Below are 20,593 nucleotides of genomic sequence, written 5' to 3' on the forward strand. Positions count from 1 at the left end.
GGACTGACTGCCTGAGCTCAGGAGTTCGAGACCAGCCTGGGCAACACAGTGAAACCCCGTCTCTACTAAAATACAAAAAGTTAGCTGAGCGTGGTAGCATGTGCCTGCAGTCCCAGCTACTCGGAAGGCTGAGGCAGGAGAATCACTTGAACCCAGGAGGCACAAGTTGCAGAGAGCCAAGATTGCGCCACTGCACTCCAGCCTCAGCGATAGGGCAAGACTCCGTCTCAAAAATAAAAAAGAAAGAAAAAATTAGAGGTTTATGGCATCCCTGCATCGAGCAAGTCTATCAGAACCATTTTTCCAATAGTACATGCTAATTGCATGTTTCTGTGTCACATTTTGGTAATTCTTGCAATGTTTCACACTTTTTCACTATTATAATATATATTATGGTAATCTACAATCTTTGATGTTACTATTGTAATCGTTCTGAGGCGCCATAAACCATGCCCACAAGACAATGAACTTCATCAATAAATGTTGTATGTGTCCTGACTGCTCTGCTGACCTGCCAGTTTCCCCATCTCTCTCCTCCTTGGGAGTCCCTATTCTCTTAGACACAATATTGAAATGAGGCCAATTAATAACCCAACAATAGCCTCTAAGTGTTCAAGTCATGTTTCTCATTTTAAATCAAAAGCTTAAAATGATTAAGCTTAATGAGAAAGAAATGTTGAAAGTTGAGATAAGCTTAAAGCAAGGTTTTTTTGCACCAAATAGCCAAATTGTGAATGCAAAGGAAAAGTCCTTGAGGAAAATTAAGTGTTACTCTAGTGAATATACAAATAATAAGAAAGCAAAACAGCCTTACTACTAATATAGAGAAAGTTTTAGTGGTCTGAATAGAAGATTAAACCAGTCGAAACTTTTGCTTAAGCCAAAACCTAATGCAGAGCAAGGACCTAACTTGCTTACATTCTGTGACACAGGTGAGGACACGCAGAAGAAAAGTTTGAAGCTTGCAGAGGTTGGCTCACGAAGTTCAAGGAAGGAAGTCATCTCCACAACATGAAAATACAAGGTGAAGCAGCAAGTGCTGATGTAGAAGCTGTAGTAAGTTTTATTCAGGACCTAACTGATGAAGATGCTTACACTAAAAACAGTCTTCTATTGGAAGAAGACATCATCACAGCAAAAGAGAAGTCAATGCCTGGCTTCAAAGGGCAGGCTGACTCTCTCATTAGGGGCTAATGCAGTTGGTGACTTTCAACTGAAGCCAATGCTTATTGACCATTCTGAAAATCCTAGGTCTCTTCAGAATTATGCTAAATCTATTCTGCCTGTGCACTCTAAATGGAACAACAAAGCCTGAGTGACAGCACATCTCTTTACAATATGGGTTACTGAATATTTTAACCCAGCTTCTGGGACCTACTGCTTAGAAAAACAGATTCCTTTCAAACTATTACTATTCATTGACAATACACTTGGTTACTCAAGAGCTCAGATGGAGATGTACAAAGAGATCAAAGTTGTCTTTCTGGCTGCTAACACAACATCCATTCTGTAGCTCATGGGTCAAGGATTATTTCTGAATTTCAAATTTTATTATTTAGAAAATACATTTCATAAAGCTATAATAGATGCTGTAGATAGTGACTCCTCTTATGGATCTGGGCAAAGTACACTGAAAACCCTCTGGAAAGGATTCACCATTCTAGATGCCATTCATAATTCATGGGAAGAGGTCAAAATATCAACATCAACAAGAGTTTGGGAGAAGCTGATTCTAACCCTTATGGATAATTTTGAGGGATTCAAGACTTCAGCAGAGGAACTGCAGATATGGTGAAGACAGCAAGATAACTACAATTAGAAGTGGAGCGTGAAGATATGCATGAATTGCTGCAATCTTATGATAAAACCTGAATACATACGAAGTTGCTTCTTATGGATGAGCAAAAAAAGTGGTTTCTTGAGATGAAAATCTATTCCTGATGTAGATGCTGTGAACACTGTTGAAATGTAAACAAAGGATTTAGACTATGACATAACCTTAACTGATAAAGCAGCAGTAGGGTTTGAGAGGATTGACTCCAGTTTTGAAAGAAGCTCTAGTTTGTGTAAAATGCTATCAAACAGGCTGGGCGTGGTGGCTCATGTCTATAATCCCAGCACTTTGGGAGGCCGAGGCAGGCAGATCACCTGAGGTCAGGAGTTCGAGACCAGCCTGCCCAACATGGTGAAACCCTATTTCTAGTAAAAATACAAAAAAAAGTAGCCGGGCGCGGTCGTGGGCGCCTGTAATCCCAGGTACTCAGGAGGCTGAGGCAGGAGAATCGCTTGAACCCAGGAGGCGGAGTTGCAGTGAGCCGAGATTGCACCACTACACTCCAGCCTGGGCGACAAGAGCGAAACTCCGTCTCAAAAAAAAAAAAAAAAAAAAAAAAAAATTGCTATCAAACAGCACTGCATGCTACAGAGAAACCTCTCGTGAAAGAAGGGCCAACCAATGCAGCAAATGTAATTGTTGTCTTATTTTAAGAAATTGCCAGAGCCACCCCAACTTTCAGCAACCACTATTCTGATCAGTCAGCAGCTATCAACGTTGAGGCAAGACCCTTCACCAGCAAAAAGATTAATACTTGCTGAAAGCTCAGGTGATAATTAGCATTTTTTTAACAATAAAGTATTTTAAAATTAAGGTACATGCTTTTTTTTTAAAGACATAATGCTACTGCACACTTAATCGGCTACATAATAGTGTAAACATAACTTATATGCACTGGGAAACCAAAAAATTAGTGACTCACTTTATTCAGATATCTACTTTATTGCATTGGTCAGGAACTGCGCCTAAAACATCGTTGAGGTATGCCTGTAGTTCTCACTTTTTGAGGCTAACGATGCCTTTTTCCCCTATGGCCCTGGGTAAATGGTCACCTTTTTTACTGCTTCCCTGAATCTTCAGGTAAAATTTTACTAGACATTATTTGAAATGTACATGCCAGGATTTTATAGCTCCTTCCTTGTATGACAAGAGACCAGCGGGACTTACTTCCCCATCTGGGCAAGACAAACTGAAGAAAATGGCCAGAACCTGCAGATGGCGCCAAAAGCAACCTCTAGTGACACTCATTGTTCATTAGCATAAGATACTCCCACCAACACCATGATACTTTACAAATAGCACAACTCAGAAGTTACCACTCCTTTTCTAGGGATTTCTGAAAAACCTGTGCCTTAATTTCCATGTAATTAAAAGTGGGTGTAAATTATTAGCCAACAGCCCACAAGGGCTCTCGGCACACTGCCTATAGGTTAGCCCTGCTCCACAAGGGGTAGTGCGAGTTTAATAAAGTTGCTGTGTTTCACTGCTGACTCATTCTTGAATTCTTTTCTGTGCAAAGCCAAGAAACCTCCCAGGCTAAGCCCCAAATTTTGGGTCTTGCATACCCTGCATCATTCCTAGAGAACAGAGGTCTTATATCTCATCTCCAGTCGTAAGACCAGTCTTCAGCCCCTAGTATCTATATCCAGTTGAGAGGGCCAGTTGCTGAAAGCAACTGTAGAAATGATGCAGGGTATGTGAGACCCAAAATTTGGGGCTTAGTCTGGGCGGTTCTGATAAAACCATTGCAATGACACTGATTTCCCTTTTTGGTTCTAGTACATGACAACTGTCTATTTTTGCTTTCTAGTTTGACCATATTTAGTATTTTTGTTGTTGTTACTACTTTATTCTACTGGCTGATTTTATTTAGTATTAAAGAGGGTCTTCAGTCTACCAGACCATTTGAAAGTCTATTGTTTATTATTTTCTTCATTCTGTCTTAAAACTAATTTCTTAAACATAAAAATAAAACCATCCCATATCCTGGTATACCCTCCACCAACACTTCATAATTTTAATATTTGCTATATGTTTTTAATTTATTGTTTGTTTTGAGACAGAGTCTCACTCTGTCACCTAGCCTAGAGTATAGTAGTGTGATCACAGCTCACTATAATACTGAACTCCTGAACTCAAGTGATCCTCCCATCTCAGCTCCCAAGCAGCTAGGACTACAGGTGAGCACCACCAAACCAGCTAATTTTTTTACTTTTCGTAGAAATGGAGTCTCACTATTACCTAGGCTGGTCTTGAGCTACTGGCCTCATACAATCCACCTGCCTCAGTCTCCCAATGCACAAGGATTACTGGCATTAGCCACCATGCACAGCCAACTGCCCTATATATTTCAAACCCACTTTCTAAAAAAGTCAGAAATGTTTATAGATTATTAAAGTCTCCAACCCTTCTCCATCTTATTTTCTTTTCTTTTCTTTTTTTTTTTTTTTGGAGACAGGGTCTCGCTCTGTCATCTGGGCTGGAGTGCAGTGGTGCCGTCACAGGTCACTGCAGCCTCAACCTCCTGGGCTCAAGCAGTTCTCCTGTCTCAGCCTGTAATGTAGCTGAGACTACAGGCATGGACCACCATGCCCAGCTAATTTTTGTTCTTCGTTTTTTGTTTTTGTAGAGACAGGGTTTTGCCATGTTGCCCAAGTTGGTATCTCATTTCTTTTCCTTCTTCCCTTCCCAAAAGTGTGAGAAAGTTATACCAACATGTTTTTATATTTTTACATTATATATGAATTCGTATTAAAGAATACTGAATTTTTTTTGTTTTTCAAAGTATTCTATGAATCATACCAATCTGAATCTATTGTTGTTACATAAGTAATGGTTTCCAGCTGTCACTATACTCATTTATTTCTTATTTATTTTATTTATGTATCTATAGTCTTTCAGACTGTAGATTTTGGGGGTTTGTTGATTTATATATTTTAATTAACAAAAATTGAATATATTTATCATGTACAATATAATGTTTTGAAATATGTATACGTTGTGGAATGGCTAAATGGGGCTAACATATGTATTACCTTACATATTTTAGCATTTTTTTGGTGAGAACACCTACAATCAACTCTCTACCCAACTTTCAAAAATACAATATTCTTTTTATCTTTTTTTTTTTGAGACAGGGTCTCACTCTGTTGCCCAGGCTGGAGTGCAATGGCACAATCTCAGCTCACTGCAACCTCCCTCTCCCAGGTTCAAGCAATTCTCCTGCCTCAGCCTCCCAAGCAGCTGAGATTACAGGCACTCGCCACCACGCCCAACTAATTTTTGTATTTTTAGTAGAGACGGGGTTTCACCATGTTGGTCAGGCTGTTCTCGAACTCCCGATCTTGTGATCCGCCCCCCTCGGCCTTCCAAAGTGCTGGGATTACAGGTGTGGGCCACTGCACCCAGCCTCTAATACACACATTCTTATTAAGTACTGTCATCATGTTATACAATACAGCTCATGAACTTACCCCCCTAACTGAAATTTTGTATCCTTTAACCAACACCTCCCCAACTCCCCAGACTCTAGTTTTGATAAAACCAGTCATTCAAATCCTCCTTTAATTATCACTACCATCTTTTTCCTTAAAAAGACAACTGGTTTAATTTCGTATGTGTGTTTTTGTGTTTTAACAAATAAGAATGCCCCAACTATTGCCCTGAAGCAGCTCACTGTCTAAGACAGAAACATGTAAACAATACTATAGTAGGATATGTGCTATAATAGTATGTAAAATGTGCAAAAGGACTAAAAAGAGACAGTAAATGACCTATAGAAAATAAAGGTACGCATTCCAGAGGACACAGTACTTGAGCAGGCTTTGTGCTTCTCAAGATGAAATGGAGTACGTCAGGCAAATAAAAGGTGGAGAACATTCCACACAGAGAAAACATCATGGCCAAAGACATAGATGCATAAAATTAAGGTACGTTCTGGAAAGTAAAAGTAGGTCAAATCAAGAATACCTAGTACCCAGATCTTATTTTCTAATACCACTGTTCAATAAAAGGAACCAGTGTTCCTTGTAGAAATGGCTAATTCTAGGACTGATATTAGGAAGGCAATATACAAGATGAACCTGGAACACCTTGTAGTGCCAGAATGCAAGTAAGTGTTCAAACGTAAACACACCACACATACATACACGTGTACACTAATGATGGGGATATGACAAAGGAATACGTCAAAGGGATATAAAGCTAACTGAACTCCCAATGGCCAAAGCTAAAACATTTCTTTTCCTTTTTTTTTTCTTTTTTTTTTTTTTTGGAGATGGAGTCTCACTCTGTCACTCAGGCTGGAGTGCAGTGGTGCAATCTCAGCTCACAGCAACCTCTGCCTCCCAGGTTCAAGTGATTCTCCTGCCTCGGCCTCCTGAGTAGCTGGGATTACAGGAGCACCACCACACCTGGCTAATGTTTGTATTTTTGGTAGAGATGGGGTTTTGCCATGTTGGCCAGGCTGGTCTTGAACTCCTGACCTCAGGTGGGCCGCCCACCTCGGCCTCCCAAAGTGCTGGGATTACAGGCATGAGCCACTGCACCCAGCCAAAAGCTAAAACATTTCAACAAAATGAAGTAGTATTGAATTACAACCTAAATTATAAAATAAATATCCATGAGTCCAGATAGATATAAATAAATGATTTAATAAATAAATAAATAAATAAATAGGGAAGAGACAAATTCCTTATGTAAAAGAATTTCAAATCATTTATGAAGCTACTCCACCCTCAAGGAGGTTGAGTATAATTTCCTATTCCTAAAGTATGGGATGCACATAGTAATTTCCTTCCCAAGGGCGACAGCACAGGTAGTGGGGAGAAAGAGTACCTTTACAGTGGAGAAACCTAATAACACTCAGCCAGGTGATCAAGATCAATATCAACAATGCTAAGTCATGTTAAAATATAATGTGATGAAAATGGTACTTTACCTCTGTGGTCTTCCTTCCCAAGTCTCATAGTTCCAGTTTAATCATGAGAAAAAGATTAGACAAATCCCTACTGAGGTACATTTTACAAAATACTTGAACAGTACTCTTTAAAACTGTCAGCCATCAAAAACAAGGAATGGCTGTGAAACTAACACAGAAGGAGGAGCCTAAGGAAGTATAGTAATTAAATCTAATGTGGTATCTTAGATGGCATCCTGGAACAAAAGAACATTAGGTAAAAAGATCATATATTATGTATTAAAAATACATGTAAATATATATTAGGGTTAGAGCTACCTACACCTAACCCTAATATAGGTATAAATATGTGATGTTTACAATAAATATTTATATTACATATGTAATATATGTATGTTCCACTAGTTACATTATTCCTTTTTTATACCAACATGTAACAGTTCTTTGTTTTCTAAGTACCCTCCTGGCCAGGAAGAAATGCTTCCTCATTCTAATTAGTGTTTTCTCCCTTCAGTTTACTGCTGACTAACAGAAATGGCTGTTGTGAAAGTTAATTATATAAATTCTTGTGATACCCAACTAAATCGGAGACAAGGGGCCAGAGGGAAAAAGCTCTCAGAGCACATAGCACTTGCTCCAAGAATTACTTTCCACAAGCCCAGTTGCTGAAATGGCCTTCTATAACCCTAAGAACAGCTTCACCTAGCAGCTGCTGAAACAACCTGTTGTGGCTCTAAGACTGGTTTTACCTACCACTATCTCTCGCCAATCTGAGTTTGCCAGCTCCCAAAAGCTTCTGTAGTACCAGTTAGCTTTCCTTCAAAACAATATATAACATTTCTCTTTTTAATAAAACTAAACTTTTCTTTGTTCTTCAGACATACCAAAGACCATCCAGTCTGTGTGTATGCCCGAAACTGCAATTCTTGCTTCGCAAAATGTAAGGCTAAATTTAGAAATTTGTCTCCATATTTTACTGACTTCAACACTGTGAGCTTTGAAACAAAATGAACTTAGTAAGCATGAAAGTTGTTTTTGATGAGTTACAGTGTTGTCCACTGGTAGTCAAAGCTACCTATTTTCCTAAGCAGCCCTCAGAGAACTAAATTCAGCTATTACTCAAAAGCCAAAGAAACCAGTAAGAGGCTAGGATTCTAGTCAGGTAACTCACAACCTTTTGAAACAGACACAGAAACATCTGCTGTGGGTGGTTTCTTCTCATTTCACCCTAAGACCTAGAGCTAAGATATAAAAGTTATCAAAATACAACAAGGAATATTCAAGTAACAGAATTCTGAAATCAAGGAATTGAGGCCACAGAAAACACTCAAAATCAATTTGGCATCCTCACCATAAAACTCTTACACATTAGCAGCAAACTAAGAAGTTATTTATGATGAGCCAAGCAATTTACAGTACCTTTTAATCCTCTCAATGATACCACAAGATAGATATTATTATGCCCATTAAAACCCTCACACATTAAAAGCTAACTAGCAACAAGTTATTGTGGACCAGGCAACTTAGTGTATCTCATTTAATCATCTCACTAACCCTATGACGTAGATACCATTATGACCATTTTAACAATGAGGTTAAGCAATGAGCCCAGAATCACAGTGTTAGCAAATATTAGAATTACAATCCCAGAACACTTTCCCCCATAGCACTGTCTCTCTTGTTAAGTATTACTAAATGAAAGCATAAATGAATCAGATTAGGGCAGGCACGGTGGCTCACGCCTATAATCCCACCATTTTGGGAGGCCAAGGCGGGCAGATCACTTGAGGTCAGGAGTTCAAAACAAGCCTGACCAATATGGTGAAACCCCGTCTCTACTAAAAATACAAAAATTAGCCGGGTGTCATGGTGGGCACCTGTAATCCCAGCTGCTGGGGAGGCTGAGGTATGATAATCACTTGAACCCGGGAGGCGGAGGCTACAGTGAGACAAGATCGCGCCACTGCACTCCAGTCTGGGCCACAGAGCGAGACCCTGTTTCAAAAAATAAACAAATAAATGAATGAATGAATCAGATTAATGTGATTCATCTATGACTGGTTACCTCAATTCATTAGAAACCAAATGGAATTTGGTAACTGTTCTCTGGTGGGAGGGCGAATACAAAGATGACCATATATTCCCTATACTCAGAAATTCACAACCAGTATATGTACAAACAATTAGCTTTATGAACCAGAATGAAAATAATTGCTATAATAGATGTTAAAAACTGTATCTGATGAAAGAGAAAATAAAAAATTAATGCCAATTAGGTAGATGGGAAAGATTCAGGGGCAGAAAACATTTAAGCTAGATCATGAAAGAGAACTAGGATTTCAACAACTGAAAATGGGAAAATACATCAAATTTACAAATGTAAATGTCTTTTGAGGCTAGGTAGGTACCTTAAATTTGTGGTTCTCAAAGTGTTGTTCCTAGACCAGCAGCATCAGCATCAACTGAGAACATGTTAGAAACGTAAATTCTCAGGCCTGACCCCATACTCCTAAATCACAATCTCGGGTTGGGGCCCAGTAATCTGTGTTTTAACAATTCCTCCAGATGATTCTGATGCAAGCTAAAGTTTAAGAACCACTGCCTTAATTGGCTAAGGTAGTCAGAAGAAGTAGGATGATAAGATGTGGAAGGGACTATGGGAATCTGCCTAAGAGAACTCCAATTCAAATTTCTAGAAACACTGAACCAACAACAACAAAAACCATAAGTCTTGACAAAGTAGAGAAAAACACACACCATTGAATCTTCTCTATTATTCATGCTAAAGCAAACACAAGATAGCCTCGGTTAAAACTTCTATTTTGGCCAGGACACAATTCCAATCCACTGACTCCTTTCTAGCCTGCTAATATTAAGGAATGTTACTGGTTTCTATCCAGTAGTGTCTAAGGAGCATGCTTTCATGAAGAATTAAATTGATGTCAAGCAATAAACAGACCAGCCAAGGAGCTGATATTCATGTCATGATTAAGAAATAAGATTTCTGTTAATTAAAAAGAGGGAAAAAGGGCTATCAGAAAAAAAGTGGGGGTAGAGTGAGAGGAAAGGATTTTGTAAGAATATCATGCCCCAAAATATAAAGTATTAGGAACTGCATGTTTATGCCCCTCCTCAATTCATGTTAGAGCCCTAACTCCCAATGTGCTGTACTCGGAGTAAGGAAATAATTAAGGTTAAATGAGGTCACAAGGACGGGGCACTGATCCAACAGGATTACTATCCTTATAGATAGAGATACTAGAGAACTCGTGCACTATCTCCACATGTACACACCAAAGAAAAGTCATATGAGGACATAGTGAGAAGGCAGCCATCTGCAAGCCAGGAGGAGCCTTCGCTAGAAATGAAATCACGTGAAACATTGATTGTGGACGTGTAGCCTCCAGAACTGCGAGAAAATTTGTTTCTGTTGTTTAAAGCACCCAGTATACGGTATTGTTATGGCCGCCTGAGTAAAATGTGGCATAACAAGAGCAATTAATGTAGGGCGGAACAAAAAGAGAGTAAGTTTGACTAACAATATTATAAATTTCATGAGTAGTTCAGTCGTAGAGTCACCATCATAGAAAGGAAAAAAACTAAACTCTAGCACACCATTTGGCTCTGCAATTTCAATGATATTTATTGGTTTTCAGCTTTGGAATCACCTTCTGGACCAGTGGTTCTCAATGCTTGCTATATAAAAGAATTGCCTGGATATATATTTTTTAAATGTCAACATCACTAGCTTACAAACTCAGAGATTGATTGTAATTAGTCTGAGTGGGGTTCAAACATTAGTACTGTTTAAAAAGCTCCCCAGGTGATTCTAATGAGTGTAGCTAGTATGAGAATCATTGATCCAGACAACATACAAGAATTATTTTGCTAAAACTTAAAAGTGAAAGAAAAATAAAAATTCCTAGGCCCCGTTCCCAGAGACTCTTTTTTGGTTAGTTTTTGATGAGGCCCAAGAATCTGTATTTTAGAAAATTCACTAGGTGGTTGTGATGTAGGTGGCCCCCCTTATACAATCTACTGAACTTCTCCGGCACAAAAATATTTTTGGTATTGTTCTTGTGCACATGCTGCTTCCTTGGTCTGGAAGGCTACTTTCAAAGTTGTCCTCCTGGTGAACTCATCCTGAAAGACTGAAAACTTAAATACTGTCTCAACTTGAGTTTCATAACTGATTATTTATATGACTGAGTTAATTATTCCAAAAATCTACCTATCACACTCCCTCACACTACCAAAAGAAGGAACATCCAGGCTACAATTAAATCTTCCACATATTATGATACAGAGCACTGGGGATTTGAGTAAATACTTCCATACATGTCAGTAAGACGAAAGTATCAAGCGGCAAAACCCTTGGCAACACCTGCAGGTACTTTTGCAGAGCTGACGTTGTTTTCCATATAGCAAAAAAAACAAGCTTATCACTGTTATCTCTCCCATTACATGAGTGGTTTCTAAAACATTTGAATCTTATTTCATCTACCACAGAGGATTGTATTAAATGCCTATATATAATTTTAATGTTGAACTAAGAAATTCTTTAATAGCTGCAGAAAAAGTGCATTTACGAGAAGGCAATATTAATATGTGCATTGAAAACATATACAGGTAAAGCATAAATTTTTAAGCTGGAAACCCTGAAAATTGTAAGATTTTTGCTCTTCAGTTGATGTATTTGGAGATTATCTATGTATTTTAATGGTGACTTCACACAAAAGGCATTGTTTCAATACCCATGAAGAATAACAATGCTTTAAAAAACAGTAAGCATCTAAAATGTCAAGTCATTACTCTGAACAAAGATTATTGCACCAAAATACAAATACCATAAAATATATAATACATATAAAAACACATAGTTGAAAAGAAACCAAGTTCCACATTACTTAAGCCTAAGCCCTAAATTAAGCCCCAAAAGAAAACACCTTGGAAGAAAAAACTCAGGCTAACAAAACAAGAATGGTAAATGTACATTGTAAGATCTAAAATGAAAGATGAGTTGCTGCATTAAATATACATATGTAGGCCGGGCACAGTGGCTCACACCTGTAATCCCAGCACTTTGGGAGACCAAGGCGGGTGGATCACTTGAGGTCAGGAGTTTGAGATCAGCCTGGCCAACATGGTAAAACCCTGTCTCCACTAAAAATACAAAAATTAAAAAATTAGCCAGGCATGGTGACACGTGCCTGTAATCCCAGCTACTCGGGGGGCTGAGGCAGAAGAATGGCTTGAGCCCGGGAGGCAGAGGTTGCAGTCAGCCAAGATCACATCACTGCAGTCCAGCCTGGACAACAGAGCAAGACTCTGTCTCAAATAAATAAATAAATAAATATATGTATATGTATATGTATATGTATGTATGTGTAAACACACACAAACTAAAAATACTAGGTTAATGGCTGGGTGCGGTGGCTCACACCTGTAATCCCAGCACTTTGGGAGGCCAACGTGGGCAGATCACCTGAGGTCAGGAGTTCAAGACCAGCGTGGCCAACAAGGTGAAACCCTGTCTCTGCTAAAAATACAAAAATTAGCTGGGCGTGGTGGCGGGAACCTGTCATCCTAGACACTCGGAAGGCTGAGGCAGGAGAATCACTTGAACATGGGAGGCGGGTTGTAGTGAGCCAAGATTATGCCACTGCACTGTAGCCTGGGCAACAGAGTGAAACTCTTGTCTCCAAAAAAAAAAAAAAAAAAAAAAAGAACTAGGTTAATGCATTGATTTTGAAATGCAGCTTAGAGATCTAAAATCAGGACTCATAAATGCCCACCAGATTTGATAACTAGGAGGTCACTGTTTGCCCCACCTGGAAACCCCTATTTACCCATCTAGGATGCAATTCAAATGCCTACGTGTCCAAAACAACACTGGGCAACTAACAGATGTATGGGACAATCTGAACATCAAAAATAAAAATGTCTGAAATAAAAAGAAAAATAAATAAAAATGCCTATACTGAATTATAATACACTGAATAAATAAAAATCCATGTTGATTCTTTTAAAAATGGATTTTTATTTGCAAAATGCTAAAGTATCACCCCCAGATTACTTGCTAATTTGCCAGTTACCACCTAAACTAAATGACCAAACTAAGCATCACAAATACTAAGACAACGTCAGGTTATAAGCCTTCTGTTATAAGATAATAAAGTTGACAGTATCACTCATGAAGCAAAGTCTTTCACCAATGTCTTATCGAGCCTCTAGACTTAAAGGAAGAAGAAGACAAGTCAAATGTCACCATGAAGGAACAACTGAACAACTCTAAAATGCACATTTCACAAGACTATCCTGGACCCCCTCACAAGTTAATGTTATTCCCTCCCCTCCTTCCACAAAGAGTTAGGAGACCTCTTCCACACTAAAAGAGACTAAAGATACAACCATCAAATGTAATATACAACTGTAAATTAGATACTGACATGAAAAGCTGTAAAAAAATTTTTTTCTGCATAATTGGGAAATTTTCAGTGTTGCTTGGATTTCAGAAGATATTATGGAATTATTAATTTACTGAGATGTATAGTATTGAGTATATGGGAAATGAGGCCAGGCACAGTGGCTCATACCTATAATCCCAGCAGTTTGGGAGGCTGAGGCAGGCGGATCACCTGAGGTGAGGAATTCCAGACCAGCCTGGCCAACATGGAGAAACCCTGTCTCTACTAAAAATACAAAAATTAGCCAGGCATGGTGGCGCACACCTCTAATCCCAGCTACTCGGGAGGCTGAGGCAGGAGAATTGCTTGAACCCAGGAGGCAGAAGTTGCAGTGAGCCAAGACTGCACCACTGCACTCCAGCCTGGGCAACGGAGCGAAGAAGTAATTAACAATGAAGTATAATGATGTCTACAAGTTACTTTCAAACAACAAAGCAACAAACATGTATGTATACATAGAAATAAAACACATGACATGTTAAAAATTCTTAAACATAGGCTAGGCACGGTGACTCATGCCTGTAATCCCAGCACTTTGGGAGGCCGAGGCAGACGGATCACTTGAGGCCAGAGGTTCAAGACTAGCCTGGCCAACAGGCGAAACCCTGCCTCTACTAAAAAAAAAAAAAAAAAAAAAACACAAAATTAGCCAGGCATGGTGATATGCACCTGTAGTCCCAGCTACTCAGGATGCTGAGGCAGGAGAATCGCTTGAACCTGGTAGGTGAAGGTTGCAATAAACCGAGATCATGCACTCCAGTCTGGGCCACAGAGCGAGGCTGTCTCAAAAAAAAAAAACAAACTTTTTTCCTTAAATACAAGCAGATTTACTTGTGTATGTTGAACCATCCTTGGATCTCTCAGATACATCCCCCTTGGTCATGATTAATAACTTTTTTAATGTGCTGTTGAATTTTGTTTGCTAGTATTTTGTTGAGGATTTCTGTATCAGTATTAGTTGGGGATACTGAACTGTAGTTTTTTTTTGTTTGTTTTTTGTTTTGATGTGCTTTTTTCTGATTTTGGCATCAGGGTAATACTGGCCTTGTAGAATGAGTTTGTAAGTTTTCCTTCCTCTATTTTTCAGATTAGGTTGAGTAAAATTGGTATTCGTTCTTCTTTATGTATATAGTAGAATTTAGCAGTTGAGACCATTGAGTCCCAGGCTTTTCTTTGCTGGCAGAATTTTCGTTACACCTTCAATCATGTTGCTGCTCATTATTGGTCTCTTTGGGTTTTAGATTTCTTTATGGTTGAATCTTGGTAGGTTTTATTTGTCTAGAAAATTACTTCCTTTAGATTTGTCAATTTATTGGCATATAGTTGCTCTGAGTAGTCACTAATGAACCTTTGAATTTCTACAGTATCAGACGTAATGTGTCATTTTTCATCTCTGATTTTATTTATTTGGGTCTTCTGTCTTTTCTTAGTCTGGCTAAAGATTTGTCAATATTGTTTACCTTTTCAAAAAAACCAACTTTGCCTTTCATTGATCTTTTGTATGTTGAAGCCTCTAGCTATTATTGTATTAAGGTTTCCCATTCTCTCCGTCTCTCTCTCTCTCTCTCTCTCTCTCACACACACACGCACACACACACACACACACTCTCTCTCTCTCTCTCTCTCTAATATTTGCTTTACATATCTAGGTGCCCCAGTGTTAGATGCATATATATTCACAATTGTTATGGCCTTGCTGAACTGAGCCCTTTATCATTATACAGTAACCTTTGTCTTTTCTTATAGTTGTCTTGAACTTTATTTTGTCTGATATAACGATAGTTATGCATACACTTTTTTGGTTACCAATACATGGAATATCTCTTTCCATTCCTTTATTTTCAGTCTATGTGTGTCTTTATTAGGTGAAGTGTGTTTCTCGTAGGCAACAGATCATTTGGGTCTTGTTTTTGTATCCATTCAGCCACTGTCTTTCCATTGAAGAGTTTAGTCCATTTACATTCACTGTTACCATGAATAAGTAAAGATTTACTCCTGCCATTTTCTTACTTGTTTTCCAGTTGTTTTGTGGTCTTCTTTTCCTTCCTTGTTGCCTTCCTTTCTTCCTTTTACAGAAGGTGACTTTCTCTGGTAGTATGAGTTAATTTCTTGCTCTTTCTTTTTTGTGTATGTTCTGTATGTTTTCATATTTGAGGTTACCACAAGGCTTCCAAATACTATCTTATAACCCATTATCTTAAGCGGATAACAACTTGAAACTGCTTACATAAACAAAAAAAAGAAGCAAAAAGAAACACTCTACATCCTAACATCAGCCCCCCTCTTTTTAACTTTTTGTTTCTATTTATATCTTCCTGTACTGTTTTGAAAAGTTGTTGTAGTTATTTTTGATCAGTTCATATTTTAGTCCTTCTATTTGAGAACGGTTTACACAGCAAAGTTATAGTATTATATTATTCTGTGTTTTTCTGTGTATTTACTGTTGCCAGTGAGGTTTTTTTTACCCTCAGGTGACATCTTATTGCTCATTATCATCCTTTCCTTTCGGATTGAAGTACTCCCTTTAACATTTCTTGTAGGATAGGTCTGGTGTTGATGAAATCCGTCAGCTTTTCCTTGGCAAACTATTTCTCCTCAAGTTTGAAGGATATTTTCACTGAATATTTTATATTATTCTAGGGTCAAAGTTTTTTTCCTTCAGCTATTTTTTTTTTAATTATTATACTTTAAGTTCTAGGGTACACGTGCACAACGTGCAGGTTTCTTACATATGTATACACGTGCCATGTTGGTGTGCTGAACCCATTAACTCGTCATTTACATTAGCTATATCTCCTAATGCTATCCCTCCCCCATCCCCTCACCCCAAAACAGGCCACAATGTGTGATTTTCCCCTTCCTGTGTCCATGTGTTCTCACTGATCAATTCCCACCTATGAGTGAGAACATGCGGTGTTCGGTTTTTTCTTTCTTTTTTTTTTATCTCTTTTTTTTTAAATTTTATTATTATACTTTAAGTATTAGGGTGCATGTGCACAATGTGCAGGTTTGTTACATATGTATCCATGTGCCATGTTGGTGTGCTGCACCCATTAACTCGTCATTTAACATTAGATATATCTCCTAATGCTATCCCTCCCCCATCCCCCCACCCCCCAACAGTCCCTGGAGTGTGATGTTCCCCTTCCTGTGTCCATGTGTTCTCATTGATCAATTCCCACCTATGAGTGAGAACATGCGGTGTTTCATTTGTTCTCCTTGCAACAGTTCGCTGAGAATGATGGTTTCCAGCTTCACCCATGTTCCTACAAGGGACATGAACTCATCATTTTTTACAGCTGCATAGTATTCCATGGTGCATATGTGCCACACTTTCTTAATCCAGTCTATCATTGATGGACATTTGGGTTGGTTCCAAGTCTTTGCTATTGTGCATAGTGCTTCAATAAACATACGTGTGCATGTGTCCTTATAGCAGCATGACTTATAATGCTTTGGGTATATGCCCAGTAATGGGATGGCTGGGTCAAATGGTATTTCTAGTTCTAGATCCTTTAGGAATCGCCACACTGTCTTCCACAATGGTTGAACTACTTTACAGTCCCAACAACAGTGTAAAAGTGTTCCTATTTCTCCACATCCTCTCCAGCACCTGCAGTTTCCGACGTTTTAATGATCACCATTCTAACTGGTGTGAGATGGTATCTGATTGTGGTTTGAGCATTTTTTCATGTGTCTGTTGGCTGCATAAATGTCTTCATTTGAAAAGTTTCTGTTCATATCCTTCGCCCACTTGTTGATGGGGTTGTTTTTTTCTCGTAAATTTGTTTGAGTTCTTTGTAGATTCTGGATATTAGCCCTTTGTCAGATGAGTAGATTGCAAAAATTTTCTCCCATTCTATAGGTTGCCTGTTCACTCTGATGGTAGTTTCTTTTGCTGTGCAGAAGCTCTTTAGTTTAATTAGATCTCATTTGTCAATTTTGGCTTTTGTTGCCATTGCTTTTGGTGTTTAGACATGAAGTCCTTGCCCATGCCTATGTCCTGAATGGTATTGCCTACATTTTCTTCTAGGGTTTTTATGGTTTTAGGTCTAACATTTAAGTCTTTAATCCATCTTCAATTAATTTTTGTATAAGGTGTAAGGAAGGGATCCAGTTTCAGCTTTCTACATATGGCTAGCCAGTTTTCCCAGCACCATTTATTAGACAGGGAATCCTTTCCCCATTGCTTGTTTTTGTCAGGTTTGTCAAAGATCAGATTGTTGTAGATGTGTGGCATTATTTCTGAGGGCTCTGTTCTGTTCCATTGGTCTATATCTCTCTTTTGGTACCAGTACCATGCTGTTTTGGTTACTGTAGCTTTGCAGTATAGTTTGAAGTCAGGTAGCATGGTGCCTCCAGCTTTGTTCTTTTGGCTTAGGATTGTCTTGGCAACGCAGGCTCTTTTTTGGTTCCATATGAACTTTAAAGTACTTTTTTCCAATTCTGTGAAGAAAGTCATTGGTAGCTTGATGGGGATGGCATTGAATCTATAAATTACCTTGGGCAGTATGGCCATTTTCACGATATTGATTCTTCCTATTCATGAGCATGGAATGTTCTTCCATTTCTTTGTATCCCCTTTTATTTCATTGAGCAGTGTTTTGTAGTTCTCCTTGAAGAGGTCCTTCACATCCCTTGTAAGTTGGATTCCTAGGTATTTTATTCTCTTTGAAGCAATTGTGAATGGGAGTTCACTCATGATTTGGCTCTCTGTTTGTCTGTTATTGGTGTATAAGAATGCCTGTGATTTTTGCACACTGATTTTGTATCCTGAGACTTTGCTGAAGTTGCTTATCAGCTTAAAGAGATTTTGGGCTGAGACAATGGGGTTTTCTAAATATACAATCATGTCATCTGCAAACAGGGACAACTTGACTTCCTCTGTTCTTAATTGAATCCCCTTTCTTTCTTTCTCCTGCCTGATTGCCCTGGCCAGAACTTCCAACACTATGCTGAAAAGGAGTGGTGAGAGAGTGCATCCCTGTCTTGTGCCAGTTTTCAAAGGGAATGCTTCCAGTTACTGCCCATTCAGTATGATATTGGCTGTGGGTTTGTCATAAACAGCTCTTATTATTTTGAGATACGTCCCATCAATACCTAATTTATTGAGACTTTTTAGCATGAAGGGCTGTAGAATTTTGTCAAAGGCCTTTTCTGCATCTATTGAGATAATCATGTGGTTTTTGTCTTTGGTTCTGTTTAGATGCTGGATTACGTTTACTGATTTGCGTATGTTGAACCAGCCTTGCATCCCAGGGATGAAGCCCACTTGATCATGGTGGATAAGCTTTTTGATATGCTGCTGGATTTGGTCTGCCAGTATTTTACTAAGGATTTTTGCACTGATGTTCATCAGGGATATTGGTCTAAAATTCTCTTTTTTTGTTGTGTCTCTGCCAGGCTTTGGTATCAGGATGATGTTGGTCTCATCAATTGAGTTAGGGAGGATTCCCTCTTTTTCTATTAATTGGAATGGTTTCAGAAGGAATGGTACCAGCTCCTCCTTGTACCTCTGGTAGAATTCGGCTGTGAATCCATCTGGTCCTGGACTTTTTTTGCTTGGTAAGCTATTAATTATTGCCTCAATTTCAGAGCCTGTTATTGGTCTATTCAGAGATTCAACTTCTTCCTGCTTTAGTCTTGGGAGGGTGTATTTGTCAAGGAATTTATCCATTTCTTCTAGATTTTCTAGTTTATTTGCGTAGAGGTGTTTATAGTATTCTCTGATGGTAGTTTGTATTTCTGTGGGATCGGTGGTGATATCCCCTTTATCATTTCTTATTGCATCTATTTGATTCTTCTCTCTTTTCGTCTTTATTAGTCTTGCTAGTGGTCTATCAATTTTGCTGATCTTTCCAAAAAACCAGCTCCTGGATTCATTGATTTTTTGAAGGGTTTTTTGTGTCTCTATCTCCTTCATTTCTGCTCTGATCTTAGTTATTTCTTGCCTTCTGCTAGCTTTTGAATGTGTTTGCTCTTGCTTCTCTAGTTCTTTTAATTGTGATGTTATCAATTTCAGATCTTTCCTGTTTTCTCTTGTGGGCATTCAGTGCTATAAATTTCCCTCTGCACACTGCTTTAAATGTGTCCCAGAGGTTCTGGTATGTTGTGTCTTTGTTCTCATTGGTTTCAAAGAACATCTTTATTTCTGCCTTCATTTTGTTATGTACCCAGTAGTCATTCAGGAGCAGGTTGTTCAGTTTCCATGTAGTTGAGCGGTTTTGAGTGAGTTTCTTAATCCTGAGTTCTAGTTTGATTGCACTGTGGTCTGAGAGACAGTTTGTTATAATTTCTGTTCTTTTACATTTACTGAGGAGTGCTTTACTTCCAACTATGTGGCCAATTTTGGAATAAGTGCGGTGTGGTGCTGAAAAGAATGTATATTCTGTTGATTTGGGGTAGAGAGTTCTGTAGATGTCTATTAGGTCTGCTTGGTGCAGAGCTGAGTTCAATTCCTGGATATCCTTGTTAACTTTGTCTCATTGATCTGTCTAATGTTGACAGTGGGGTATTAAAGTCTCCCATTATTATTGTTTGGGAGTCTAGGTCTCTTTGTAGGTCTCTAAGGACTTGCTTTGTGAATCTGGGTGCTCCTGTATTGGGTGTATATATATTTAGGATAGTTAGCTCTTCTTGTTGAACTGATCCCTTTACCATTATGTAATGGCCTTCTTTGTCTCTTTTGATCTTTGTTGATCTAAAGTCTGTTTTATCAGAGACTAGGACTGCAACCCCTGCCTTTTTTTGCTTTCCATTTGCTTTGTAGATCTTCCTCCATCCCATTATTTTGAGCCTATGTGTGTCTCTGCACGTGAGATGGATTTCCTGAATACAGCACACTGATGGGTCTTGGCTCTTTATCCAATTTGCCAGTCTGTCTTTTAATTGGAGCATTTAGCCCATTTACATTTAAGGTTAATATTGTTATGTGTGAATTTGATCCTGTCATTATGATGTTAGCTGGTTATTTTGCTCGTTAGTTGATGCAGTTTCTTCCTAGCCTTGATGGTCTTTACAATTTGGCATGTTTTTGCAGTGGCTGGTACCGGTTGTTCCTTTCCATGTTTAGTGCTTCCTTCAGGAGCTCTTGTAGAGCAGGTTTGGTGGGGACAAAATCTCTCAGCATTTGCTTGTCTATAAAGGATTTTATTTCTCCTTCACTTCCAAAGCTTAGTTTGGCTGGATATGAAATTCTGGGTTGAAAATTTCTTTAAGAATATTGAATATTGGTCCCCACTCTCTTCTGACTTCCAGAGTTTCTGCTGAGAGATCCGCTGTTAGTCTGATGGGCTTCCCTTTGTGGGTAACTCGACCTTTCTCTCTGGCTGCCCTTAACATTTTTTCCTTCATTGCAACTTTGGTGAATCTGAC

The 20,593-nt window shown here is 38.6% G+C and overlaps 1 protein-coding gene across 4 annotated transcripts in view; it reads right to left on the reverse strand.

Annotated features, from left to right (window-relative positions):
• FAF1 (Fas associated factor 1) overlaps positions 1-20,593 on the reverse strand; it is a 523,525-nt gene that overhangs the window by 436,081 nt on the left and 66,851 nt on the right. The window contains exon 1 of one of the 4 annotated variants that reach the window (XM_058443288.1): positions 8,172-8,186. The exons of the other annotated variants lie outside the window; for them this stretch is intronic. The gene's annotated coding sequence lies outside the window, so the exon portion shown is untranslated. Of the gene's footprint in view, positions 1-8,171; positions 8,187-20,593 lie in introns of those variants that run through there. 4 annotated transcript variants of the gene reach the window in all.

Source organism: Hylobates moloch, unplaced genomic scaffold (genome assembly GCF_009828535.3).
Source record: "Hylobates moloch isolate HMO894 unplaced genomic scaffold, HMol_V3 SCAFFOLD_8, whole genome shotgun sequence".
Classification (NCBI taxonomy): domain Eukaryota; kingdom Metazoa; phylum Chordata; class Mammalia; order Primates; family Hylobatidae; genus Hylobates; species Hylobates moloch.